The 20185-nt window shown below is 49.1% G+C and overlaps 1 protein-coding gene and 1 long non-coding RNA gene across 4 annotated transcripts in view; one reads left to right on the top strand and one right to left on the bottom strand.

The window, feature by feature from the left end:
- gng12a (guanine nucleotide binding protein (G protein), gamma 12a) overlaps positions 1-18226 on the bottom strand; it is a 29467-nt gene extending 11241 nt beyond the window's left edge. The window contains exon 1 of one of the 2 annotated variants that reach the window (XM_048989189.1): positions 17944-18226. The gene's annotated coding sequence lies outside the window, so the exon portion shown is untranslated. Of the gene's footprint in view, positions 1-17821; positions 17915-17943 lie in introns of those variants that run through there. The other variant, XM_048989190.1, reaches the window with a different exon arrangement.
- LOC125716638 (uncharacterized) lies at positions 18086-19454 on the top strand. 2 transcript variants are annotated; one of them, XR_007384371.1, is made up of 3 exons: positions 18086-18225; positions 18884-19022; positions 19126-19454. It is a non-coding gene; the product is annotated as an uncharacterized LOC125716638 (long non-coding RNA). The 2 variants fall into 2 exon arrangements; XR_007384370.1 differs by lacking the exon at positions 18086-18225 and adding an exon at positions 18255-18784.
- Positions 19455-20185: the final 731 nt, after the last annotated feature.

The raw sequence follows: 20185 nt of genomic DNA on the forward strand, positions 1-20185 counted from the left end.
CAAGGCCACCAAGGGCCGGCTGTAGATGAGATCACCACACGTCTCCTGATCAGCCCATATAAGGGAGTAGAGGCACTGAGCTGCTCTTAGGCCCCGTGTGGAGGGGTATGGGCAGTTACCCGACTGTCTGACGGCGATGACATCAGCTCAGGCCACTCTGTGGGCCAGTGACATCATCGGCAGTACCGTCATCAGGTCACAGGGGCCGGAGGGAGGGGGGCAGGTTAGCTGCTGAGGATGTGTGTGTGTGTGTGGGGGGGGGGGGCACACATAACGGCAGGCTTGTCCCATGGCAAACGGTTTCAAACCTGTTGGACTATCATCAACACAACCAGGAAAAGGGAGATAGAGACGAAAGAGAGCGGGTGGGAGACAGAGTGGGTGGGAGAGAAGAAGAGAGAGAGAGAGAGAGAGAGAGAGAGAGAAAGAGAGAGAGGGAGAGAGAGAAGAAGAGAGAGAAAGCAAGAACTATACAAACTGTGCAAAGATGTTTTCCCAGAAATGAGCAGAGCAGTATCAAGAGTTTCCATCCCCCAGGGAGCCGGTATGTTTCATTATACTTGCAACCTGCAGAAACTCTGATCATAATTGTGGGTGCAACCTGGCCATGCATGAAAACATGTGAGGCACCATAATGTGGTGTTGAAACCATACGACCCTCTTGGGCCTAAGCCACCGAGAACGAGCGGGATGCAAACACCAGTGCAGAATTAAAATGGCAGCCAGAGGCGGTCCTGCACCATTGCACGCTAACCTGCAGTAGTTCTGCAAAACTGTCAGCTGCTGTGTTTGCCCCCCCCCCCCCCCCCCCCACACACACACACACAAACATACACCCTCACACTCAATACGGGCATTCACCCCCGAGTGCACTCTGCACAGGGCCACTTCGTGCTGACAGAGGCCCGTCTTTGTGGCCCCCACACTGCCCCTGCCTCTCCTGACCCACAGCCAGCCAGCTGCATAAGCATGTCTCATCGCATGAGTCCTGTCTAATTTGCTGTGGACAAAGGCTGCCAAAAGGCCACTCCCTAATTCGCAAGAAAGCAAAACTGAAGACTTGCAATCTGATGAAACTTAAAAAATGACGGCTCGCCTGTCTCCGTGTCCTCAGCACGTGCCAGACGCCGTCTCTGCAAAGCACATTCGGAAAACTGAGCAAGTTGCTTTTTCTGTCATGCACACGAAGATTTCCGAGGACGCATGAGAAAATACACAGGATAGACTGAGGCATCTGAAACACTAACAAACACTATAAGCAGATTAACCCCAATGACACGGCACTGTGTGCACTGCCACTGTACAGGGGACAGGCAGGGTGAAGCAACCCCAAAGCAACACAGTACCAGCAGCCCCTGGCTCCGGCCTGCATCCCCTACACCTATTTTTAGATGTTCCAGTAAAAACACCAGGAACAAGGCCAATGTGAGCAGAGGAAGTTTCTACGAAGTTCCTGCAAAGCGGTATGAGGAAGGTACTTGGAAACCAACAACTGCTTGGAAATAAGCACCACTCTAACATCAAAATCAGCAGATCAGTCAATGTGCATTTGTGCACGCAAAGGAGAGTGCATGCATGCCCTTCTAAAAGAACACATTCAGAAACAGTAACATGCCCAAATCATGGCATGTTCTTCCCATGCATTGTGCATATATTTCGCTTTCCCACACGCAAAAGCACAGACCCGCCCTTTTATATCAGCTGCAGCCTCCTGTCAGCATTTCAGCCGTGCCACTTCTGCGGTGCTGTTTCCGTTTCGGGCGCGCCACACCAACGTCACGGATCACGGCCGGCAAGGAAAAAGGGGAAACATTCATTCAGCGATAGAGCGCGAACTTCACCAACCTTCCCGTTTCAGAGAGAGCCCACCTCAATGATTCAGACTCACAGAGTTCTTCAGAAGGGCTGGGACTCTGCTCTCTACTGAAGCCAGTGTCTACATTTACCCACAACATGTCTGTGCAGCTACAGGGTGACATTGGGGGTCACAAGGGCGCAGTTTATCTCCAATCAATCCCACGTGAGCAGGGCTGAACGTTAGTAGTGCTGCAGCCATATGACCTAGAACAGAGATTAAGATCAGACCTTACTGACACGGGTCTTCCAGAAGTGGGAGGGCACACTTGGGGGGAGCTACCAGTGTCTATTCATCGGAATAATAGCAGACATGAAGCACATGCGGCGAGGCACGCCAGGAATGCGCCTGCCGGAAAGAATCCCGACTGCATGAAGCCAGCAAGCCGAACCAGAGTCCACAGAGTGATTTTCCATGGATCGGACGCCAAAAACTGCCACGTGCGTCATGACAGCCCATGTGATCGGCAGAGATGCCAAACGTGCTCCTATTCTCACAAGGACACTCAACTGGGAAAGCAGATCGTTGGAACTTTCCAGAACCAAAATGCCAGATGAGGGCTGTTTATGAACTTGAACTGGGGGACAGAGGGTTAAAAAAACATCAGTGATGGGGCAGACTGTTCCGGGAACAGGAAGTAGCATCACATGCCAAGAGTTTATCTGGAAATCCCACTTCCTTCTGAGATTTGCTGCCTGTAGAAGGACCTGATAGCTGAGCTGGGAGCTTACAAACACAGACGCTGCAGGATTTAACAGCACAGCACCTGGTGGGCAGCCCGATCACCTGGTCACGGTCAGCCTGACCAGACAGGGGGCTGTAGGGCATGCACACAAAAGGTGCTGGAAAATACCAGTGTTACAGGCAGGCCCAAAACGGGATAAAATTAGCATTATAGAAAAAGAAAAGTAACGGTAAACAGCTTTGAGGAAGCAGTGAGGAAGTATAAAAGATAATATAAACAGCCCTGAGGGGGTCCAAGCTGCTGCCAGACCCCCCAGAGGATATGCGGCTCTGTCCTAGCACCTCCAGCCCGGTGCACAGACTGAGCTTGGTGCCCAGGCTTCTGGGTCTCACACCAGCACCCAGCAGCTACGATCCAGAAGGAGGCCCGTGGAGAGGGTGCTCAGACGTGTTTACATAACCGACACCCACAGACAGGAAGGCGGGAGTGTGGCCAGCAGCAGTGGCAGCAAGATACACCCCGACCCACTTCTGCAAGTGACATGGGCAGGGGCAACCGGCCCCCCAGGTAAACAAAGGCAGCCCCCCGGAGATGGCTGATATCGGGAGCAGGGCAATGGGTCAGTGGGCCAGTGGGGCAGTTACGTGATTCACAGGGGGAAAGAGCCACAGTTTACAAACTGCCACCCACTGCGTCAAAAGGAAGTATTCCAAGATATATTTGGGAGTAAATATTTTGTGTCAAATGGAAAAAGAACCTTCTAGTCCACACACACAGGGCAAGCACACATTCTCAGGTAAGGAGACATTCTGTTCAAGGCTTCTTTCCCCACTGATACTAATTATCTTTAACATTGATTAATCTTTTACAAGCACTCTGTGTCATATGGGAGCTACATCCACCATGATTTGGTTCTCACTGGTGTGAAATTTCCTGGAAAAATCCCATGATTTCACCCTGACCCTCAGTACTGGAGGACACGCTTCCTCACGCCCACCTCGACCACAGTGACTGACCTACCCCGTGAGGGGAGTGGAGATCGGAGCAGGATGACGCAAGGCAGAGTAACCAGCGTGACGATCAGAAAGTAAGAGGGCCTTGCACGAGGGGAAAGTCCGAGCAGAACCCACCGGAACGAGAAACAAAGCAGCCGGAACATGTGGGTGATACACAGAGATCCAGGTCCTACTATCGTCCGACGCGCTTCACCAGGAAAGATACTGGCTTCGTGAATCGGAATGTGCTGTAGTTTCTTATTAATTCCAAGGAAAATCTCCCAAGTAGCCAGAGGGTCAGAGTAACCAGACCTGGGTATGTTCTCATCCCACGACCAGCCAGCTCACACCCGCACTAACCCGTGGTGACCAGCTGGTGTCAGCTGTAAGTAGATGGTATCGTGTGAAACCCACGTCCCACCTCCCAGCCACCTGGCCACCGGCACAGGCTGCAGTCTCCCCTCACCTGTCAGCAAACCTCAACTGGGTAGCTCCTCCTGGCTGGGAGAAAGTGGTAGCATCAGTAGCAAGTTACCAGTTACCCACTTCCCAAAAATCACTCTGCTTGGTTTTACTTGTGGGGGGGTGGGGGGTGCTGAACACAAGCTCCATATTTACCCCCAGTCCTTTTATTCAGGTACAGTGACCGGTTCCCATGGATGACTACAAACAAAGTGCAACGAGTGTTCAGAGACTCAGATACAGGGTGGCAGGGTGGAACAGCAAGCGTGCCAGTCCATCAGGGGGGGTGCGTGCACTCATGCCCAGACCAGGCGAACACGCTAGTGGTTTCCAGCGTCTGAGATGTGGCTGAGAAAAACCCCAAACAGTGTTGCTGAACATCAAAGGTGTGAGTGTGGCTGCCAGCCCGGGGTGCATACGGCTCTAGATTCCTCTGTGGGGGGGCTGGGGGGGAACAGACAGCGAGTCGCACACTAATTCCTGGTAACTGAGGGGCCTTATAAACGCACGGGTGGCAGGACGGCAAAGCATCGCGGGAGGGCAGCCCAGGCCACCTGGAAGGGTGCCCGTTTACACAGAGAGTGTCGGGGAGTCAGCAGGGGGGGGAGCACCGGCAGCTGTAGGGCGCCAGCGGGGCAAAGTCTGCCGGCGTGAACCTGAGGTTGGGCCATTGGGCAATGAGGAGAACTGGAGAGCGCACGTTTCCTGCCATCTGTGCAGAATGACAAGGGGCCCGGGGGAGCACACCTGTCAAGCAGGAGAAAGAGCCTTTGTAAGAAACCTGTGAGGCTTAGGCTGCAATTAGTGAGCGGACAGGGGGCCAAAACGATGCAGTTTATTACAGAGGAGAGGTGGACCTGGTCGCCTGTGTCTCTCTCTCTCGCCGGTAATGGGAGCAGCCTCTGACACCAAACAGGAAGTTCACAGTGGGTGCGGCCAGGACAGTGTGTGCGCTACACGGGAAGGGAACATGTCGAGACTTGTACTGTGCGCCAGAGAGGTCAGCCTGCTTAAAAGCACAGTCTGCACAGCTGTTCTGCAGGAGCACCACCTAGTGACCAGAAAAGCAAAAGCACAAGGTGTGCAGAGTCATCGGATGTAACATACTCATATGACCAATGAGGCACATTCTGGAATTACTGTACTGAGCAAATGTCCCACATTTAACATCCCACTGATTCATTTTACAACCAGTTTCATAACCGGAAGCTCATCAGATAATGACATGACCTTGAGGAATAACTCTCTAAATGATCGGACTTTATCTGAACGATCTATTTATCTTTTTAAGATGACTAATTCATAGGGAAACTTTTAACGAACAGAAAAATAGAGCATTTATTACAAAATTATTTCACTTAAATATTTTACCAATGTAAATGTGAAAACTTATATAATAACGTTGCATTAAGGCAGCAGGTATTTACGGACTTCTTTTCTTCTTAAATCGTCTACACACCATTTAAACAACGAAGAACAGAAGAGCAATGTTCGATGGAGTTGCAATGGAAGTCTATCTATCGATGACATCATAGAGAGATATGCAGCCAGTGACATCAGGGCAGTTGAGTGCTCGGTGATGTCACAGGCGCATAATCTTCCAGAGGGCCCGCACGCACATGGACAGCATGCCGGCATGCTTGGCCAAGTCACCCAGTTGCCAGGCAGGAAAGGCACCAGCCGGCTGGCCCAGTGACCAACATAACCCTTAATCTCTCAGCAAACGCATCGAGGACTGAATCAGTATGCAGTTTGCCATATAGGTCAGCTGGGTTTAAGACACATGCTTACAGCATAACATGTGACGCATCCCAGCAATGGCAGAAGCTGCACGGATGAGTTGTACTCCCACCTCTGTCATCATAACTCTAACCCCCCCCCCAAGCCCATCTAACATAACAGTTTCTTACCCACACACCCACACACACGAGCCTATGAGGCCTTCCTAACTGCTCTGACAAAGATTCCGACTTTCCTATATTTTCCCCAAAGGCAGTAAATTAATAACCTGCATGAGAGCAGATTGTGTTTAATCAACACTGCACTGGCACAGTCCTCCAGATAAGCCCACAAAATCCACAAAATGTCCAGGCTTTACAGCACCATAACTTTCAGAAGAAATGGTGAGCCGTATTTGTATTATAGTAGCATAAAATCCAACTCCCCACTGCCCCAAGGGGAAGGATGGAGGGGGGGAGGGAGAGAGAGAGAGAGAGAGAGAGAGAGAGAGAGAGAAAGAGAGAGAGAGAGAGAGAGAAGGGAAGTACTCCGAACTTGTGACCCCTGACAGCACATTGCACCATGCAGTCAGTATGTCTGATGGAGGCAGGGCCAATGACAGGAAACACAAAGGACAGCACTCTGACCAATGCTTACGCTGTATGAGGCCCTGTGAGCTGGTGGTGTTCTCTGCTGCCCTCTGCAGGACAATTGATTTTGTCACAAATATACAGCTGCAAAATTGCCAACAAGAATTAGACCAGACTTCTCTTATGGTTAAACAGCACACACAAGCAAAGCATTCTGATAATCCCATCTCTGATCTATTTCAGTTGTGGATACTGAAATACTGAATTACAAATACAACCATTTCCTATGTCTGCTTAAATTATTAATTTATTATTATTGCTATCAATAATAATATTGATTAACTGAAATATTAGTAAAGACAGCATGAGTTCTGCATATTCGGGCAAATTTGTTTTCATAGTCAGGCTCATACCATCACCTTAGTGAAAACGTAAACCACTCTGACAGGACACCGTTAGCCCTTTCTCACCAAGGCCGGTGCCCGTGCGGAGCCTAAATTTCGGCTCGGTCACTGCATTCACACAGCGGTGCCGAGCCGATATATCTGGGCCGGATTTTTCTGACCGTGACGTCAGGAGGCTAATTCCTATGACTATTAGCAGAATGTCCACAAGAGGGCGATATTATCTAATTATAGTCTAATGCACTGGGTTTACAGCAGAGGTTGGTTAACGCTATGTGGCAGAATATGAGATTCTTAAGCCTCACAAAGTCTCTGGTTGCTGCAAATGACAAGCTTATCAAAGATCAAAAGTTACTACAAACATTTCCATGTACCCTAACTAAACAAATGCATTTTAATGTCACTTAGGGATGTCGCAATTAGTCGACGTAGTCAATGACGTCGACGCTGAAAATGCGCCGACATCAATATTTCAAATCGACGCATCTTTTAAAAGTAATCGGTAAAAAATGCCGATAGATTAATCCATAGACAGATAGTCGTTAGTGGCAGCCCTAATGTCAATAATAACAATAAAACATACGATTATACTTATATAAATATTCAACAATTCGTGGAAGACTCATTAAATGTTATCAAACTGTAAATCTTATTCACAGGACATTGCGAGTAGAGACTAGGAACATCACCCAAATATACACTACGGAAACCTCAGAAATACTCAAACTGGTGTAATACACAAAATGTCAGTCACTGAAGGCAACATGCCACAATCATCACGAAAGAACTGCAAAGGTACTTGCATTTTCTTGAGTTTTTAAATTAATGTAATTTTAAAAAGACTGCTAAAATGTTTGGCCAACAGGGGGCAGGAGACGACCAGGTCTACAAGAGGGAACACAAAGAGAAAGCAAGGCCAAGCCCAACCCCCTGTGAGAGGCAGATCATGTTTGAAGTGCCTTGGACTGGTGGAAATATACTGAGCATTGCACAGAGTTTTTTGGCTTTTAGAAGAACGCTTGTCACCTTTAAACAAAATTCTTCAGCAATTTTAATCATTCCCCTCCAAATTCCAACAGAACTAGTCAGTCCAGGAAGCAAAACACAGTCTAGATAGTACATGACTCCGCTCAACTGACACGCTGTCAGTCATGTGACCATAGTGAAGACACTATCATGCTCCAGTCATGCCCCAAGGTTACCGCACAGCAAGTAAACATTTACCTAGCAAACCAGAACCTGACCCATTTGCAGCCCCAACAACCCAGCCACCAGCTGGGTGGGGGGGGGGCACTTGCAGAGCAGATCCATTTGCACCTTTCAGCTGTCTGAATAAACACGAGAACATCAGTTAGGAATCTAACCAAAGCTCAGAGACTGTCACGACAGTAACATCCAATAGTCACCGAGAGAGGACGCCACAGAGAAAGGGCAGCTCTCACACCAAAGTCAATGAACTTAAAGAGCTCACAGATGATTCAAGCCGATCTTTTCAGGAAACACTCCACATAAGACAGGTGTATATGCAAACTGCGCCACCTTGGGAGGTATAGCGGAAGGGGCATGACAGACACCCACTGGGGCAGAACAGAACACCAAAATCCACAATCATCTAACAGTGACACATAGCCATTTGTAGGTAGGCATCTGAGGGGTCACGCCCACTGGCATTTTTACATGTAGACGACGTCTTGCTCCTCCTAAACAGGCCGACAGCCTAACCAGACGTCTGAGCCTCCATCCAAATTCCCTTCGGAGAGTCGAGTTGAGCTGAACGGATATGGAGACCCCCGGTCGTCACGCCAGAGGGGTTCAACATCTCCAGTGTGACACTCACAGGCCAGAACTTGCTCCTATATAGTAATTCTTCCAAACTGACGTCAGGGTTTTACACGTTGAGGTCAGTACTGTGCCATCCCCTTGGGGTGAATGTGAAGTGCAGTGCAGTCACTGACAGAGGTCAGATGGGTCACCAGGCAACAGGCTGGACACCAGATGCAGATCCGCGAGAAAAAAAATGATGGACAGACACAAATATAATATTTATATGAACGTTAGTCCAACAGTGAGACAAAGACTGTCCAGATGAAATGGTCAGACCCAAACAGGGCCACACTTAAACTTCCTTTTTAACTTCCTTTTAAAAGTAACTTCCTTTTACTTCCTCTGTTCACTCAAGCAGCTCCCTCTCTACACACAACCTCGAGCTGCTGAGCTCCTTCCTCATTAATATTTCAAACATGAAGGCAGCAGCATTCAAACGAGACACACGGACTGCCACGGGACGCTCAGGGAAGACGTCACACCAGTACAGCACCAGCCGCCCCTAACACCCACCCCTCTGGGCACTTTGCGAGGCCTCAGAGATGCGCTTCCAGTGGAATAAAACAAGGCACAGACCAGTAACATTTTAAAAGTCTTCCTTTAGTTGCATGTCCAGCCAGGAGGGCACTGTGACCCCGCAGACAAATCCCAGCCTTCCTATGTATCCAAGGGCTTCACCGTTTCCCAAACAGCCGCGCTCCATCCGACTCCGATTAATCACGCCGACAGGCTTAGCTCGCGGCCCAGACAATGCACGGTTATCACGTGACTGATTATATAAATTTGCAACAAAAGGAGGACATTGTTAGCCTCTTCAGAGCGTTGTGCTTGCCCGTGCTGACATTTCCCAGAAAAGCAAAAACAAAAGCAGAAATGTCTTATTACCTACTGTTTCCTGCCGTTGCTAAGCAACGTCGATCTCCCCTCGCCATTCTGTTTGCTATGGCCTACTCTATCCTCTGCTCAAACCATGTGCAGGATACAGTCAGCTGTCACGGTCCGACACGGAAACTGCCCTCACACGCAAATACACAAGCTGGTATCCCGAGCAGACACCTCTACAGGAGACCTCACTATTGTCACCCCGAGAGCCCGCTGACCCAGTTGTGCTCCTTGCTAGGATGGTCCGCTCAGTGCCAGACGGAAACCAACTTCTGTCGCCATCGCCTAGCACACATGGTCGCTGCGGCAGTCCAGACCCAATTCCATTTGGACGTCACTCTGTTGCACCTTCATTCCACTTTCCCTCCGCTCCTGTCAATCGACCCTGAGGTTTACCAGTCTTAGTTACAAAAGTAAACCAGAGTCTCCCGGTCTCTAATGATGGACCCAGATGGCTTAGGAAGACAGACATACTCCAGGGTCCGTAAGTTGACTCTATCAATTTCACATATGTTTTCAGATTCAAGTCAGAAAGCAATATGATACTTTGTGCAACACGTAGGTGTCTCACGCTATTCAACAATTAGAGGAGAGGGGCAAAAGACCTATCAGGCAGTCTCCTATACACTCAGCATCACATAGCAATCGGTGGGTGTAATAAAAACACATGTCCTTTCTGCATGATATACCCAATTCAGAATGCTACTAAAACCTCCTGCCACATGAGGGCGATGTCTGTTTCAGCACTTGTTTGTTTGTTTGTTTGTTTGCATGGAGTGGTAGGGAAACCTAACATTACTCCGCATATCATAACAGGAACAGGCAGAAAACGTCAGGCCAGCACAAGACCTAACTGCTCTACTTCAGCTTTATATAATAAAAGCCTATGTTGGCACCTACATCTGTAAGTACTATCACGGTGTCGTTTACTTTTCCAGGCCTCCGCCAGAGTTGAGGGAGCCCTGAGACGCCTGGTGCTCTGGTTAATTAGTGACCTCGGCACGGAGCTAAACTTGGCACGTATCTCCGGGGAGAGTTAGCGATCTCTGCAGTAGACGGACCTCGCCCAGCTCTGGGACTGCCCACTGGGAGTAGTTCAGGTACAACAACTCTTAATTACCGCCCCAGGCAAACTGTGAGTATTATAGACGGTTCGCAGGTCAGGGCTTGAACACCAGTGCTGAAAAACCATCTCTCAGTCCATCTGTGTTAGAGATGCATTTGAGCACCCAGCTGGGAATGGTACGGCAAGGTGGGTCTATAAATAGCTCCACATCAGGACAGTGACCAGCCGGCGCCCCCTGTAGGCTGGACGGGGCTCTCCTGCCCTGTTGAGTTCTGAAATCGTCTAGCCCTCAGCAGACATCACAGGCTAAGTAAAGGAGTCAGTGCGGGAAAGTTGGAGCCAGAGCAGAGCTGTACCAGCACCTTCCCAGGGCAATGGCCTGTGAGGTCAGAGTAGGCACGACTGGGGTAAAGCTGGGACCACCAGAGCCATGGGGACACAACCCCCAGACTATGACCTGAACCCCCCCGCCGCCCATGCACACACCCCCCCCCCCAGAGGAGTTGCTCAGTTTAATACGATTAGGAGGAACAGAATGTGATTACCGCTGGATTCTCTAAAAGCCCCCACCCACGGAAAGGTGTGCAGGATGCTTAAACCGGCCGGCACCTGACAGAGGTCCGTGGAGGCGTGCTGGGTATCTGCATCACCATAACAGCACATGAAGAACAGAATAGGACCCTAATAATGTTGCAGGACCAGCAAGTTTCCACAGGGACACCAAAACTCAACACTTTGTGGAGATTTATGTAAAGACTCCTGGCACCATAGCAACCACAGCTGTCCACCAATCAGAAGCTTGCCTTTGCAGAGTTAAGTCCGACTTTGTCCAGAACGAGTTGACCGCACCAGTCAGGAAAACCAGGTTAAACGTTGACCAAGGAAAGGCTCTTCAAACCAGAAGGAATTCTACTCCGGCTGTGAACTAAGACACAGGTAGCACTGATAAAGACTCACAATCGTAGTTAAATGTTAGAACTTACCACAAATCGAACACCATATTTAACTGACTAGGGTCATTTCATTGAGCTCTTATTTACCAGAAAAGGTTCTTGGTTTCAGAAACCAAACTCTACGCTACTCTAAGAGCAGTAACATTTATCAGTTTCCCTGATCTCTGCCTCAACAGCCCCCCCAATACTGTTTGCTTTCACTCAATTAACAAATTAAAGTTTAACAACGCCCACGCCCACAAAAGACCCCTACTCCATCAGCTCGCCATTTCCCACGGGCCCACATGGGTACCGAGCGACGGTGAGACCCAAATTCAGAAAGGTATGACACCGCCAAATCCAGACCGTGAGAAATGCACATTTTATTGCGCTTTAAAAAAGGACCATAAACACATCCCAAACTTCCTCTTTAAAGAGGCAAAAGCTGCAGATTTCTGATAGACGACAGGAGACCAGCAGGGTGCTTAAAGACCATAAATTCACCCCCAGCCTCTGTGTACCACCAGACAGAACAGGAGACCCTGCAGCGTGCAACACTTTTACCCACGATTCCACTTATTCTATTTGGTCTCCATGGTGACGGTATCTGACGTCAAGCCAGTGATGCCCCCCTCCCCCCAGAGAAGCAGCCTGTCTACTGTGTGTTACTCCTTACCAACTGTATTTTATTTTCGAGGGGGGGGGGGGGGTGGCTGAGCTCTGCTCACTGAGCGAGAGGGCTGAGGTTACCCCTACAGAAGCTCCGAGACCCCCGACAATGACATCGTACAAGAGCAGCACCCTGGCACCCATACTGCCGGCGTCATTTTAAAAGGTGGGTGTGACCAGCGAGCACCATCGAGCACCAGCGAGCACACCCAGATCCACAGGTGTGTGACTCTCAGACAGGGGGAGCAGTAGGCGGGGTTACTGTCAATCAATGCTCGGCTCGAATGGAAAGTAAGGGGGCAGTGACTGACAGCATGTGATAATCCCACCTACTCAAAAGGTTGAAGAACGACCCCCGTCTTCATTCCTCATCTTAAAAATGACCAATCTGAGCAAAGCCGAAGGTGGCAGATGGCCCTAGGGTCCTGCAGATAATTTATCACATTTGGTTTCCGTAGCCGAATGTTTCGGAAAACCCAGAAAGTGACTCTACAGATGACAGAGAAAAAGAGGCAATTCGAGAAGCGATTTCTGAAGCTGGCATCACTGACATGGCTTCCTGTCAGGTAAGAGGAGAAGCACCACATCACTTCCAGTGTTGTCAGGTGCATCGCGATCCCTGTGCCATCACATAAAAACATAAACAAACTATCCAGGAGTTTTTCCTGCTTTACTGACCACACTTGACACAAGAACTGGAGCATGACATTGGGATCCTGAGTCACTCAGACAGACTATAAATGAAAGAGTGATTTAAAAGGGGAATTCTTCCTGTTCCGTGGCCGTTAAACCTGATTGACCTGTGGGTGGGTGTACGTCTTCACCCCACCGGTCAATACTCTTTCATGGAGCAGACATTGGTCCTCCACTCCAGCATCACAGAGAGAGGGGCTGTTGGGTTCAGCTCCGCTGTCCGTGTTTACATGAAACAGCAAGAGATAGCAATCTAGCCACATGACCACTCCTGGGGCCACGGACTGATAAACGACAGTCTGAGTTACATTTCTAGTCACCCCATTCAGACCAAGATTTTGCGTAAACCAGCTGAGTAGTCCGTGACTGTGACTGTTTATACTCATTTGGTTGGTTGAACCAAAATCTTGGTCAGGATTTTTACTTTCTGCACCTGAAATTTACACCTGCTTCCCAGTGCCATCCGCAGCAGTAAATAACAGGCCAGGAGAAAGCAGCAAAGACGAAACACATCTCACGCAGCCCGCCCATGATTTTCGGCAACTCATATCGCCACATCCTGCACTTAGGCAGGCTGACCACATTTACGGCAGAGGGCCACCGGGGCAAGACCAAACACACATCCAGGACGCCCACCCTGAGGCCCAATTTCCATTCCGCTCCTCCCTACCCAACTTGACAAGCTGGGCACCAGGATCCGGTCAACGACAGGTTAACAGCGAAAGGGAAAGCCAACCCCTAGCTGCAAGGGGACTGGCTGCTGACAGGCTGGTTCTGGAGCTCCATTCCGCTTCAGAGCCCGCCCTTGCAAGGGGCACCGGCAAGGTACCAGGAAATGTGTAGGGTACACAGACCGGGATTAAGTTACTCTGGAGAAAAGGACACACAGGTGCTATTATTTCATTTGGAAGCCTCGTTAGGCAGCCATCCTGCAGTGGAAACTCCTGATAACAGCAGCACATTCTCCCTGTACCCTGATACTCGCATCAGGATCCCAGCAGACAGGAATGTAAACACCGCCCTGAAAGACAATACGGCCCTGGTTCTGTCCCATTTCACGATCTGCTCCCATGCACCGACCTGAACGAGTCACAGAAATAATTTCCCGCCAAATTTCAAGAGGAAGCCCAAGGTGGTCCATCTAATGCAGAGATTTTGTGGGAAAAAAAAAACCCTTAAATATCACCAGCCCAAATAAGCAGCATTTTTCATATCTCACTGTTCAGTTATAAGAGTAACCATTTTAAGGAGGTGACACCAGAAAAACGAGTGATGACTAATGAATACAATCTGAATAATTATAGTTGCTGTCTAAAAACAGCAAGCTGGTTGATCCGCATTGTGCCTGTGCGCGCCTGGGAAAATGTCACCTGTCATTCAGCAACTGCGATCACCAGAAATGTCACTGGCTGCAACATGTCTAAAGCGAGAATCAGGGACAATAACGTGGTCGAATGTGAATCATTGGTGTTCCCTGTGGTTCTTCCCTCTCAGATTCTGCAGGCGTGCCTCAATGGGCATTAATTAATTCATCTGGGAGCATGGTGCAAAGCCTCCACATCCGGACACGTGAATCCCAATCCTCCGTCAGTCTCGCTTTGTGAAGCTGCCCAACATTCCGGTCTCCTGACACAACGGTCCAGCCAATGGGAAGCTGCTGAGTTACAGGGCCAGACTCCTGTCACTTTAAGCCATGCACTCATCGGCCCCAGCAACCAAGCGCATAGGCAAGAAAAGAGGAGGTGCAGGGTAAGAGAAGGAGGAGGTGCGAATGGGTTTCTGTGGACACTGTATAAGGAATAGGGTGTCGCCGAGCTGCGCTGCATATGACCTCACACAATATTCACCATTCATTGCTTTTTAAATATCACAGCGTTTCATCTGAATCAACTGTAACTGTGTCATAACTTATTCACACTGGGAAGTTCACCATCGATGGTATAACTGACATTCCCAAGGAGGATTCAAGGTTCACCAGCCAAGCTCATCAACTAGCAGACTCGTCCCCACCTCAGCTAACTCACAGTGCAGCTCCCTGCCTCTAAATCAGTAACAGTGTCTGGCCAGAAGCACGTTTTGGACCTCGGGGCTTGTCCTCTTAACCATTGGAGTACTTTTGTTTATTTTTTTTTGTTTTAAATAAATCAAAGATAATGAAGCAGTTCCCCAGTTTTACTTCATAGTGGCAGGAGCGATGGCCTCAAAGAGACACTTAACTCACTGTACTGTGGTAAAACACTGCGGTACACCAAGACTCGAAAGGGACGTGGGTATGAACCTTGGCCCCTACTCTCGCTCGCCCAGCTCGGCCACATTACTGCCATTTTTCACATTTGTCTTCGGACTCACGACCTGTGAAGTATACACAGCAGGCTGATGTGGCTCCCGGGTCGAGTCCCTGGAGGCCCCTGACTAAACAGTGGGCGAAAGACCTAACTCTACTCCTCTCATACAGTAATGCACCTTCTGCTCAGCAGCTCCCCACATTACGAGTCCCGCCACCTTAGTAGAGGGCCTGTTTACAGCAAATAAATACCCTCAGAAGGTCACATCAGCACCCCGGGGGGCCATTCACCGAACAGGACCCATGGTGGCCCGTTTGCACACATCTCCTCCAGAGACACGAGCAAACTGAAGGGACCCCGGCAGCAGACCTTCGCATGTGTGTTTACATTCTCCAAGAAATGGCAAATGCCCATCCAATCAAATCAAATTCCGCTCTCACAGGTCTGAATAAAAACGTCTGCCCTCACTCGAAAATCTGGTGAGCGATGTAGACAGGAATGCAGCACCAAGCCCTTCCACCAATGGGAAATCACACACACACACACACACACACACACAGCTTACCCCATCTTTTGCAACATATTTCAGGGTGATTAAAAATACAGAGATGAGTTTTCCGATGGATTCAAGGTGGGGGGGAGGCAGGGGTAGGTGAGGCCTTGACTGTCTCGTTTACCAGCCAGGGCTCAAGAATGTCAAACGCCTGAATGCCCTATGGCACAATCTTATGGAGCAGGTTCTGATGGAGGCACTCCATGATGCGTGATCTAGTGGGCCACGGGGTGCTGGGTAGCCAGAGAGAGTGGATGGGGCGCCCCTGAAGCGGATAACGTAAAAAGCGTCGCTTCTTGTGAGCAGAGAGGCAGCAGAAAGCTCAGCCAAGCCGCAAAGGGCAAATCTACATTCCGGCCTCACTCGCGCATACCCCCCGTGCCCCCCCCAGCTCCACACAGTGTCACTCATCGCTGCCAAACCCCCCATCCCCCCACGGTGAAAACAGTGCCATCCTTTCACACGGGCCGTGGCCACTCCATCAACAGGCCACCAAGGAGCCGCTCCCATTTCTCCTCTTTCAGCGGGGGACTAGAGGAGACCGGGTATAAAACACAACAGGCTGACCCGGGCAGGTGGACCCGAGTTTGTGGGAGACTCCCCACGGACGCGGCTGGCCAAATGCTGTGTTTACATTTTTATCCGAAGTCTAGAACCCTCTAAAAATACACCTTATGGTTACTCTGGGACTGTTCAAACAGAGAAAGAGAGAGAGAGAGAGAGAGAGAGAGAGAGAGAGAAAGGGAGGAAACAGAAAACAGCCTCTATGATTTACAGCCCCACGGAAGTGACTGTGGTCAAAGGTCGGCTACGTTCCAGAGCTCTGCAGCTTATGCCCCCTCAGTGTGGTGGCCCTACACACAGGAATTCTCCAGAAACATTTTGGAATTCCTAGAAATGGATGGAACATACAGCTCATCAGGAAAATGAACAGATGTTCTCTGTCTGTCAATCCTACAGGACTTCCTAATGAGCATTGTGCCCACAGACATGATCCCAGCACACGTCAGTAAATCCGAAAGTAATTTCATAAGCTCCATTGCACCACCCCACCTTGCTCGGGAAGGCATGCCAGGGGCCAGGTGGATGGGTCCGCGTGTGTCCAGCTAGCTGGCCCCCCGGGGGCTCTTTCCGGGTGCCAGATCAATCCCAGAATTCTCATTGGCACCCAGGAAGGAACAAAGAGCTGTTGTTTGTGGAGGCGGAGTGCAGGTCACATGCAGGACTCTAAACGGGTTTGTCGCCTCCCACTTGCCGTCCAGCGACGGCTGAGGGCTTTACAGAGACGCTATAAGCACCGGATTTGCGGCATGCTTTTCCTGTGCTAGTAATCCAGCAGTGTGCAATCCCCCCCCCCCCCATTCTGGGACAGTTTTTATAACAGTATTCATCTGCTGCTTAACATTATACATGGACAAGGAGAGAGGGAAGGGGGAGAAAGAGAAAAAAAGAGAGACAGACAGAGATAGACAGAGAGAATACAGACATGTGAAATGGAATAATGCTTGGCTGAATATAGCTGCTTTGCTTTATAGTTGAATATAAATGTTTTAAACTCCAGGAACGCCGATAAACATCCTAAAGGCTCGATAAAAAATGACCTCTCCATGTGACCCTATAAGGCTGTCCACAAGCAACTGACAGAAGATGCTCAAACTGGAAGGATCCATGGCAGAGCAAGGAAAAACGAAGACACGCCCTTATATTTTACAGGCATATGTGACTGTAAAGTGCCAATTCCACTTTCACGGTGCCTAATATTTAATTCTGCATTTTGAATAAGAGCAAAGCTGAGGCAGGGTGACGGGGGAAGGTATAGAAGCGGAGGTCCGTTTTCATACAGTGAACAAGGTCCGCGGAAAACTGCGCCGACAGCACCAAGAATCAATAACCCGCTGTAATATGAGGAAATGTGTGTCAGGCTTCAGGAAGCACGGTGTTCTAGAGAAATCACTTCGATATTTGTTACTTAAATACAATTACACCGCTCTATCACAGTAAATTTAGGTTAAACTGTAGGAGTAATCATTAACTATTACAATTATTACTATTATTATGATACTGTAATATCAGGAAATGTATATCAAACTTCACAGAGGACGCTGTCGTACAGAAATCACTTCAGTTCTACTGTTCTATTAAACATAATAATAACACCTGTATTACAGGACATTTTGAATAAAACAGAGGAACTTCTTTATCATTACTGTTGTTGTTGTTGTTGTTGTCATCAACATCATCACTCTTCGCGCCCTCAGACAGCCGTTAAAAAGTGCCGCGCGCCCAGCGGCGGATCCCCTCGTGAGCCCAGTGGCGGCGCAGCTCCTACCTGGACGGCGGCCGCGTGGAGCGTGACGGAGCCCCGGGCGGGAAAGCGCCGATGTCCGCGAGCCCCTTCCTCAGCGCGCTCACGGTGCGGCCACAGCGGCGGCTCTTTGCCTGTCTGTCACTGCGCTTCCTCGCTCCTAACTTTCCTTCTCTTTCTTTCTCTTTTCCCCTCCCTTTGGCGCCGTGTCACATCCTCAGCTCGCACCCCACTTCGCTACCGCGGCTCTCCGCCGTGACCTGCCGGGACAGTGCTTCCACTTTGCTCCGCCTGAGACACGGAATGGTGGGAACGATGGAGGACTTTTCGGGCTGCCCCCTCCCTCCCGCCTCGCGCCTCGCGCCTCGCGCCGTGTCCGCTGCAGTGGCGCCCCCTGGCGCTGGCGATGGCGGTCACGCGCCCTTTTCTCACGGCGTCCTTGTAATCGCGGCGTTGGTAGTGAAGCTCCGCCTGAGGCGCTTCCATGTGTCGCATCGCTTTTAAAAATATTTGTACTGCATGTACGTTTTTTAAAAAAGAATCTAAATTCATCTATCTGTGCACGAAGATCTTCAGAAACCACAGATTTATTGTAGAAAGGTTTAACCCCCAAATTGAAAACTGCCATACAAACAGCAGGCGGTCTGTGTATTCTCGCACACTGGTCTTTATAAGATCTGACACCAAGGCATAAAATCCGATGGGAAGTTTTTTTTATTCGAATCAAAAGCAATAAAGGAGCTGGTGAATGGAGACAGTCCCAGCATCTGGGCAGCAGCCTTCTGAAAGCATAAATAATATAATGAGTCCTTGAAGACAAAATGAGAGGCTGACTGGGGGGCATGGATTACTTTGGGAGAGCGGTGTGAGTACAGAGGACGGCGGTGGTCATTCTACAGCCTTTCATTTGTTGTAATAAATTATGTAATGTTTTGAAGATTGTCTTTTCTTGGTACTTTTCCAGACAATTGGCGGTTGCCGTCTACTAACTGTACTGCTATGGATGGCGTTCGCAGACCTGCTCTTTGACGCCCCCTTGTGGTTATAAGTGAGTTTTGGTCGTGCAGCGCGCTCCAACTGGAACATCTGGCATCCAGAGTGTGGTATGTCTCATTTTTGCAGAGTAAAACCAGCCGCGTAGATACCAGCCAGTGGTGCTGGTCCAAAACATTTATTGCGTGTTAAATATTTCTTTTCCCAATTTAGTGTGCCCAGACCGACATAATGAAATGGCTGAAAAGGGAAGGAAGAAGCAGGAGGAAAGAGATGTGTAGGAAGAGACTTATGGTGAATGACTGATGGTTTATGAGTAAGGTCGCGATATTTCCGTGGGCCAACCCAAAGGAAAGAAGGGGTGTCTACCTGGACAGAGGTGCAGGGACAGGAAAGGCAAGGCAGCCAATCGCCCAGGACCCTCCAGCTGGGCTGATTACATCCCATGATTGTACATAGTACAGTGCAGCAACAAATCTGTTCCATTTTGTGCATTTTGTTTTTCACAGTTAAGAGAAAATAAAGGATTTGTGTTTATTAAATTCTCTTTGTTGATGTTATTCATTTAGACATCATGCTAAAACAATGGTCATACATTTCACCACATCGGGCAGAGTGCATTGCAGGGCCCCCAAGTGTCTCTAGAATCGCCTCTTCGCCCAAACAGAGAATGAGGTAGAGTTTGCCTTGGTTCCACAGAGACTTCCTTAGAGTCAACTCACAGATGTTAATGTCTCCTTTGGGCTGATTGAAAAGTTCCTCAGGATTTGCTGGCCTTTCCCTGACGTCCAGTGTACGTCCAACGGAAATTTATCCTAATATGCTCCAGAATGGTGTGCCAGAGTAGAAATACTATGATCCTGTTAGAATCCTAGAAAACATATGCAGTGCATGTGCGTGAGGGCATATGTGGTGAATGATTCCGTAAGAAAACCATAATTTAACCTTTACTCATTGTTGAATGTTCAAGTGTATTTTAAAACTATTTCTTCTACATATGAGACAAAAATGTTCAAGATTTTAAATGCCATACCACAGAATCTGTCTCTACGCTACCATTTTGAAGTCATCATCCCAGAATTCTTTGTGGCACAGGCTGATGACGCCAAACTGTGCACACATCAAAGCAGGAGGGGAAAAGCAAATACACATTCATGGTTTTTCCAATGCTCTTTTTCTGAAGAATAATTACACACTAAACTACATCAGCTTAAGTTAATTGTAGCTAGTTACTGCCACCTTGACTTTAGCATGCATTTAGCAGCTAGTTACC

The sequence above is a fragment of the Brienomyrus brachyistius genome, chromosome 21 (assembly GCF_023856365.1).
Source record: "Brienomyrus brachyistius isolate T26 chromosome 21, BBRACH_0.4, whole genome shotgun sequence".
In the NCBI taxonomy this organism is placed as follows: Eukaryota; Metazoa; Chordata; class Actinopteri; order Osteoglossiformes; family Mormyridae; genus Brienomyrus; species Brienomyrus brachyistius.